The following is an 8,666-nucleotide window of genomic DNA, read 5'->3' as shown; positions in this document are numbered from 1 at the left end:
CCGATCGGCAGCACCACTGTCCACGCCGACTGCGAAGGCCTGCACTCCTCTCCTGCCAGCATCTGCCCACCCCTGAGCTCCACGGCTGGGGACTGAGGACAGTCTCACCTGGGCGGGCCCAGTGGAGTGTGAGGCCTTGCAGGAAGGCCAGAGGTGACCCCGGGGTGGCCGATGGGGAGAACAGCCAGGCAGTGGTGGCCATTGGTCCCCTCGAGGTCCAGCCCCCTTCCAGCCTTCCATCCTGATGGTGGCAAATGAGCAAACATTTATTCAGTATTAGACACTTGGCATATGAGAGAACAAAGCCGGGCAATCACTCGCCTCAAGTGGGAAGAGGGGTCACTGCCAGGGGACCTGAACCCCGTCTGCCCCACTCCAGCAGAGCAGCAGTCAGACCAGAAGCTGATGTCTCAGGAAGTCTCACATCTTCCTGGGGTGCTGGGAGCCCGAAGGACTTGGGATGGAAAATTCAGAGAGAGTCCAGAAGGGGTCTGGTGCCAGCATTTCCCCTTCCTCAGGCCACGAAGGGTGGGATGTTGGGAGGGGTCCCACACGGGGTCAGCATGGAGACAGATGGATGTGGGGGGAAGATGAGGGAGGACACGGGAGCCGCCTTGGGGGCTCAGGTGCAAGGTTTGCTCAGAGAGAAGGGAGTAGGGCTCCTGACGCTTCGCATAGCAGAGGGGCCAAAATCAGGGATTTGGGCTTGGGGAATGCTCTGCGGAGGTCACTAGGCGCCAGGATATGGGGCTGGATTTGACTTCCACTGAGGGCGCAGTGGGGTCTTCCAGCAAAGCAGCTGCAGGAGGACAAGGTCGTTTGGGAGAGTGGGTCGTGCGGGAAGGAGCAGGCCTTGCTGGGAGGGCAAGTCTGCAGGGCCTGGCGAGATGGGCCGAGGCTCAGACAGCCTGGCTGTGTTACGAGGAGGGAGCCGCCGGAGTGAGTTTGCCATGGAGACTGTGGCACGTAGCAATTGATTCCAGAGGGACACTTTTACATTAAAACTGCAGTTTGATTATGTTTCATAATCAGCTAGAGATGGGGGACAGAAGAAAGAAAATGGGGAGAGCCAGATGTAGAAGGAGAAGCAGGCGAGCGAAGGAGGGCAGGTGGCCAGGCCCGGCCTGCCAGGCGGGTGGGGGCACAGGGTGGCACCCCAGGCAGCAGGGCTCCTCTTGGACACTTGTGCAGCAAGCAAGGTGCAGCTCAGCCTCTGCCACTTTTCCACCTTTTCCCGTTTAAGCCTTTTTTCTGGTTATAGGTGTTTCCAATGGCAGCATCCATCTCCCAGGGCCACAAACTGGACACTTAAAACAACTGAAACTCACCGTATCACACTCCCGAGGCCGCAAGCCTAAAATGGAGGTGTGACAGGGCCATGTCCCTCTGCAGGCCCTGAGGGGGCGTATCCTTGGTTCCTCCCCCCAGGCAGCTCCAGGCATCCTTGCCTGTCACCCCGTCACTCCAGTCCCTGCCCCCATTGTCACATGGCTTCTCAACAACTGTTTAATGAGCACCAACTGCGCCAAGCGATGCTGGTTGGGTTCAGGGTAACAAAGACAGGCACAGCATCTGCTGCCTGGGAGCCAGAAATGGGGCAAGAGGCTCTGAAAAATAATGGGACCTCAGCTCCCATGCAGGCCCCTGAATTGTGCCTTACTTCTTCTGATTATAAACAAAAATGTGAGACAGTTGGAGCATCAGTCTCGTCCACTTACATTTTCTCCTGGATGGCTTCTCAGGAGTAGAATGAACAGGTCCAAAGCTGGGCACCTCTCAAGGACACTGGCAGATGGCTTCCTAGAAGGTGGTGCCAGGCAGCATTCCCACCAGCATAGGCCAGATGTGAGGGCCTTGTTATTTCACTTGCATTTCTTTGGTTACTGGTGAATGAGATTTTTTCATGTATTTATCAGCCATTTGGATTTTCACAGCTCCAAACTACCTGTTTACAACCTTTGTCCATTTACTTACGGGAAAGGCCATACTCTAGGGAAAGTAACTGGTCCCTGGGAGAAGACGCTTTCTGAGCTGTACCCACTGTGGGACAGCAATGCCACCAAGCTCATGAGCAGCTGGTCACCTGCTAGAGAGTCCAGGCTCAACTGGCTTCCTCTGTCCCTCAGCCACCTTGGATGGGCCCCTGCAGCTTACTGCTGAGGTGACACCAGGGGCTCAGCTTCCCAGGGGTCACCCACTGAGAACCACAGTTCTACTCCAGGGTGACCTTGAGCACAGAGCAAGCATGGAGAGTTATGCAGATTTGCTATCAATATGATGATGTGAATGCCAAGACCCTCCCTGATTCATGAAGCTGAAGATCTTTATTTGGACTCCAAAGTCCTCTCTCCCAGTAGTAAGAGCATAACAACCATGTAGAGACTGCTGGCGATGGGTTGTGGACAGTGGGTGGGATCAGGTCCTCACTGCCCAGAGATGTGCAAGTGGAAACCCACATGTTTAATAAACACAGTGAGTCAGGATGTGAATGGAAAACGGGAGAGGCAGGGTCACCCCGAGGACCCAGGACAGAGTTAGCGGAGGCAGCCTGCTGAGGCTGGGCCAGTCCTCACCCTCGGGTACAAGATACCACACACCCTGCTCGCATGGTGGTTCCCAGGCTTGGGGCCGCAGTCCATCCGGAAACAATGTGGATCTGGCATCCCTCCTGAGACAGGTAGGGGGCATCAGTGGGTCTTGGAGACACCAGGGCAAATGCACAGTGTACCCCGAGGAAGAAGAGAGGCTAGAACCAGCCACCGCACACAGTGCTGCTTAATTAGCACTAGCAAGCAGGAGGGGACCGGGGCCATAGGGGCAGAATAGGAAGCCAGAACCTGGGAAGCGCCCCCTTGGGACACACCCATCCCTCCAGACCCCCCTGCCCTGGAGTCCTCAGGCACTGAGTGGGAAGGCACCTGGGACCTGATGCTGGCCAGGACTGGGCAAGACGAGGTCCCGGCGTCATACCTGAGAAGCTGCATGGGGAGCAGGGCCAGTGGCCAAAGGATGTCACCAGAGCTGGACAGAGGGCCTAGTTGGGGGCAGAGGCAGTGTGGGCACCTGTTCACAGCAATAGAAGCCACAGGAAGCCCGATGGAGGAGAGAGCTTGGGTGATGGAAGGAGAGGAAGGGCCTGCAGAGAGGAGGCCGTGCACACAGGAGGGAGGCGAGCTGCTGCAAGGTCAGGCCAGGGGTGTGGGTGCACAGGAGCTCAGGACAGAAGGGGACTCCGTCTCCCTGGCACACAGGGAGACAGGGAGGGCACCTGGGTGCAGGAAGGCCCACAGGAGTGGGGAGGGAATGATGTGGGCAGGAAATCCCATTTAAACTGTAGCCCCACCACCATCACTCAGTTCTCCTTGTTCTTCTCCATAAAACCTTCTGTCACTAGTTTAAAGAGTCCCACACACAGCCCCATTCAAATGTATGCTTAAGGAAGGTAGATGCTATTGTCACTGACGTTTTCCTAGCACCTGGAAACTTCCTGGCATGCAGTAGGTGCTCAGCAAATGTGAGTGCAGGAAGAGCAGGGTGGGAGAGTTTGTGGGTGGAGGGCAGGGTGTGCCCAAGACCTATTATCAGGACCAGGGCCCAGGATGGCATGGGACTGGCTGAGGGGGCACAGCTCACCCAGGAGCAGCCCTCAGCAGAAGGAAGCCTGGTGCACAGCAGGGCCACAGTGCAGGTCCATGCGAGGTGCCAGGGACCAGGTCATGCCTAGAAAAGTGAAGTTGGATAGCAGCATTAAACCAAACACAAAAAGATTGCTCCAGGTAGATATGCACTTGTATGTGAAAAGCAGAACTTTGACGGTCAAGCCACAGGACGCCGTTGTGCCCTCAAGCCTGGGAGGGGGGATTGCAAAGGAAAAGGCTGAGGAATCCCCCTCATCCCAACCAAGAACCCCACCAAAGGCACAGGGAGAAGGCGGGTCATGACCTGCAGGAAGTACCTGCCACACAGAGGTGACCAGGCTTCACACAGAGACATCACAGAGAAGGGGGAGACCGGGGCCAGAAGGAGCCCACGCAGAGAGCCAGGAGCTCACAGAAGACGGCGGGGAAATGGGAAGTGAAGCCCCGGTGAGGGGCCGTTTTATACTCACCAGGTTCCCAGACAGGCAAGGCCAGGAGTCGCCAAGTGGCAGGAGCAGAGCAGCCAGGTTGGGCCTTCTTCCCTCTGTTCTCACTGCCACGCTGACCACTCACGGGGCAGAAACCTGGGGGATTCGGTTTCCTTTAAACTCCATATATATGTTGGAATATATGGTCTTTTTGCATATATGACAACTTTCTAAGTAGACAGAAAGTTCCATCCTCTGATTAGAAGAAAACGAGTTGACAAATAGGATTCAGACCTCTAGTCCCTGTAGGTGTTGCATGTTTTGTTTTAAAGACGAGGATTATGTCTTATTTATGCTTTTATTCTCAGCACTTGCTACATAGTAGGTGCCAAGTATGCAATTAGAGGCACTGAAAAGAATGAGCTCCCAAAAAGGCCACAGTGCCCAGGAGCCCTGGGGGTCCCGGGTGACACGAGGGGTAAGTCCGGTGGAACTATGTTGTGACTGAGGACGGGTAAGAATTGGTAGGAACTTACTACAAATGTTTCCTATTGGTTCTACTTAACCATTTTAAGGAAGAATTTAGCTTATACATTTAATAAGGAGTATGCACATCTGAATTTCAGCTAAAACTTGTGCCAGGAGAAGGTGCAGCGGCCCCCACCCTGGCCCTGTGAGGGTCCCGGGTGCGGATGGGGACCCCGTGGACCATGTGCCTCTGGACAACAGTGGGCACCCTGGTGGACTCAGGTCTGAGCTGATGCCCAGTGACATGTGCTGACAACAGGTCTGGGCTGCAACAAAGGTCACTTTGGGGGGGGCCGAGGGGTATGAGGAGGCAGAGGCAGGGACCCCGCCATCACCAAGTGTCTGAGGGGCCTCTAACCCCAGGGTCCCTGGAAACGTGAGGATCTCCTGAGGACAAGTCTCTGGATTGGGTCCCAAAGGCCTGGAAGGCCCTTTTGCATTTCCCAAACCCTGGGACTGCCAGAGACAGGGTTGCAGGGGGCCCCCCAACTCTTGTCCCAGATGGAGATCCCCCTACTCTCTGTCCTCAGCTTTGGAGGACACTGGGTTATATGTGGCAGTGTGTGGCACAGGCAGACCTGTCATGGGTGTAGAAACCGGGGGGCTTGGGGACAAGGTCCTGCCAGACCTCTGCTGCCCCCACACCCCACTGGAGGAGGACCCAGGGATGAGGCCACATCCTGCTTTGTGGCCCCTGGGCCACTCCTCATCCCTGGCTTCAGTGGGCATGGCCATAGCCACAGGCCCATCCAGAGAAGGAGGTTGGACAAGCTGGGCCGTGGTGAGAGGGGAAGGGGGCTGAAATGAGAGGCTGGGGAGCCGGGCAGTGTGTTCCCCACCCCGGTGCCCACTGAGCTCCCAGGAGCAGCCCCTGCAGCAGGCGTAGGGCCCACACCCTCAGAGCCCCTGAGCCCCCATCCACCCGGAGGGATGAGCCCCGAGCACAGGTTGAGGACTTCCCACAGACGCGACCCAGGCACCGGGGGCCAGCTGCCTTACACATACTTTCAAAATGAGGTGTTAATAATAAAAACCATGCTGGGCAGGACACAGCCAGAATCAAGGGCATAAGAAGTGGATGAAAGAAGAAGCACGCCCAACTTGACAAGAAGTGGTGGGAAAATGGGGAACAGAGAAAGTGGGGGCGGCTGAGCTGTGTCTTCCCAATCAGCCTGGTGGTCATGCTCTGGGTATGGGGGAGGTGGCCGTGAGCAAGCTGCGGCCACAAGAGATGCCAGCACAGTGGGGACAAGCATGTCTCATAAGCATGGTGGTTTGTTTTTGACATTTTAAAAACCTCTTATTTTAGGTCACAACGGAAACGGAAAAACTCTCTGATGGTGTCCTCAGCATGGGGACCCTGGGGGACATGAGGGTAGCGCTCAGGCCTGGCTGTGTGGGTCCCAAGGGCTCAGTGCCCCATGCACTGGCTCCCTAGCTGGCCTCCCAGCACACACCGCCAAGGGGAAGTGAGGCTGCCCTTCGGGCAGTGTCTCCTCGTGTGGCTGTCAGCCTTGCCCACAGAGCCTGCCCCACCCGTGGGCCTATAAGCACACAACCACTTCCCACCGCAGAGGCAGTGGGCCATGTCCTGGGCCAAGTGTGACTGGTGGAAGGCCTTCTGCCCTGCCTGCCCTGCCTGGGCCCCAGTCCCACTGCCTTCAAGGCTGGTCCCACCCACGCTGCTCTAAGCTCTGCCTGGAGCTGCTCCTGCCCATCAAGGGCTCCTCCTGCACCCTCCTCTCTGGTCCACTGAAGTTCCCTTGGTGAAATGGTTAATCTCAACTCCCTAAAAAGACTTGTGCAAAAGTGTTTGGTCAGACACATCCAGATTTGAGGAACCCCCAGCATGTCCCTCCACACTTGCAAACTCCTGGGGGGCCTTGCCGCCCCATGCGCCGTGCCTCCCACCCTTCAGGCAGCACCTTCGTCACCTGCAGGCCTCCCACACGCTTTCCCAGCTCTGCTCCTCGTTCAGTTTCCACACTGCCCAACCAACAGCCCGACTCACGGTCACCAGGTCAGAGCCTTTACCAGCAGAGCTGCCCCCACAGCAGGCTGGGGGCAGACACCCAAGGCCAGGGCAGAGTGCATGCCTGCTAGGTACCCAGAGCAGGAGAGGGGACTGGACCAGGTGCAGAGCTTCAGCCACCCAGCGTTTCCACCTGTGAGCAGAGGGCACTTGTGCAGCCGCCTTGGGATGTCCACAGAGAAGCTGTGGCTGCGTCTGCCCCACTGGTCAGGCCTGCAGACACCCTCCCCTTGGCACTCCAGCACCCAGATTCCCAGATATATATGGGTGAGTGGGACACTGTCATCTTCAAGGTAAGTCAAGGGCCATCTGCACCACAGCTTGTCCTTGTCCTGTCCTCTCTCCTTCGCAAACGCCAGTGTGTCCCAGTCAAAGGCTGGTGGCGGCCATCTGGCCAGGGGATTGAATATGCTGGGCTCTGCTCCCAAGTCCCAACTGTTCCAGGAATGCTGGAGGCCAGGGGCCAGAATGAAAGCCAGGTAGCACAGAAGGATCAACAGGGCGCTCCTGACCACCCTCGGGTGACCGTGCAGGTCTGACAAATGCCAGATCCTGGTCTAACGCCGACAGCTTTCCAGGTTCCGAAAATCACCAGTTTGTTACCTTTCTCACCGCGCCTTTTCTTTTCACATGTGCAGCTGGGGTGAGTGGATCACACTGCGGTCTGCAGCATCGCTGCGACTTGCTCTGTGAGCAAGGCAGTGTGAGGCCAGAGCCAGACCTCTTCCCAGAGAACCGCTCAGGACACCTTCGCCCAAGGCAGGCAGAGGCTCTGTGAGAAAGGGCTGCCCCAAGGACAGGGCACCACAGAAATCAGCGGGGGGAGAAGCTCCGTGGGAAGATCTGAGGGTGGAAAGTGGGGCCTTCGAGCCTGGAGATGAGAAACAAGCTCTGACAGAAAACTACACACCAGATGGTGCAGATGCCATGCGAGGGTAGGAGGGCAGGTCACATCTTAGGAACTTTTTTGCTCGGTTTCCATTTCTTGGCCCTCTCATCTACTATTCACAGAAAGAATGAGCTGCAGGGGAAGCGGTGCCGAGCAGAAAGGGCTGGGTGTGTGGCTGCGTGGGGCACCCTGTTGTCTGCAGGCCTGTGTGCCCCGAACACCGCCGCTGTCTGGGCAGTGGTGTCTGGGGAGCTGCTCCCGCTTCACCCCGTCCCCGGGTGGAAGGGCAGTAGGTTGAGGACTGGGTGCATCCGTGTGCCTGAGGCAGGATCTTGGTCTCTCGGCTGAGGCTGTCTCAGGCACAGAAGTAGGACAGAGGTAAAGGCTCCCAAGGAAGGAAGGCCAAATCCCAGCCTCACTCCAGGGGTCCACGTCTCCTTGCCCCTGCCGAGCCGGGAGACCCCTTTCTGTCCTGAGAGGAGGGTGGTGGGGCCGCTCTGCGTGGGGCTCCAAACGCCCAGGCTGTATTTTCCAGGGTGGAGCAGAGGCCTGGGAGACCCCGGAGTCTGAATTCTTCTGAGTGGGGAGGAGGGCATACCTGGGGCTGGGCCACTGGCAGGGGCACACCAGCACGCTGGAGCAGAGTCAGAACGTCCCCAGAAGAGACACTGTGGTACCAGAGGAGGGAGGAACGGGCGGGTGTCACTGTCTTCACAGGCGAGCCACGTGAGGAAGCCCACCTCCTGCTCCCAGGCCGCACAGGGCTGCTGCAGCCGGGAGCAAGGGGACTCACGAGCTGTGGGTGGGGCTCTAGCACAGTGACGTGCTCCCTGGCCTTCTGGGGACCTCAGGGCAGGTGGGGCCTGGGGCAGCTGAGGACACTGGATTGGCCTTGCTCTCTGCTGGCTCCACCTGGGTCTCACCCAGGAAGGGGCCCCGGCTGCAGCTCAGAGCATTCAGGGCCCGGGGCTCCATGAGGCCTGCACCTGCTAGACCTGGTGACACAGCCTCCAGGTGTGTCCTTATAGCTTTGCAAGGCTCTGAGACCACACAGGATATCACAGGGCTGGGAAGTTTCCCCAGAACCTTCACAGGCAGCCTCTCCAAACTTGAGGTGCCTGCAGCCCTGGTCTGGCCTCTTTCTGGGTCTG

At 57.6% G+C, this 8,666-nt stretch overlaps 1 long non-coding RNA gene across 1 annotated transcript; it reads right to left on the bottom strand.

Annotated features, from left to right (window-relative positions):
• Window positions 1-385: 385 nt before the first annotated feature.
• LOC118968169 (uncharacterized) lies at window positions 386-8,266 on the bottom strand. The gene is made up of 5 exons (XR_005055691.2): window positions 8,114-8,266; window positions 4,109-4,222; window positions 3,634-3,720; window positions 1,719-1,883; window positions 386-1,354 (listed from the first exon to the last, which is right to left on the bottom strand). It is a non-coding gene; the product is annotated as an uncharacterized lncRNA (long non-coding RNA).
• Window positions 8,267-8,666: the final 400 nt, after the last annotated feature.

Source organism: Manis javanica, chromosome 4 (assembly GCF_040802235.1).
Source record: "Manis javanica isolate MJ-LG chromosome 4, MJ_LKY, whole genome shotgun sequence".
In the NCBI taxonomy this organism is placed as follows: Eukaryota; Metazoa; Chordata; class Mammalia; order Pholidota; family Manidae; genus Manis; species Manis javanica.
The sequence above is the reverse complement of the archived record's forward strand: the minus strand, read 5'-3'. Positions and strand labels throughout refer to the sequence as shown.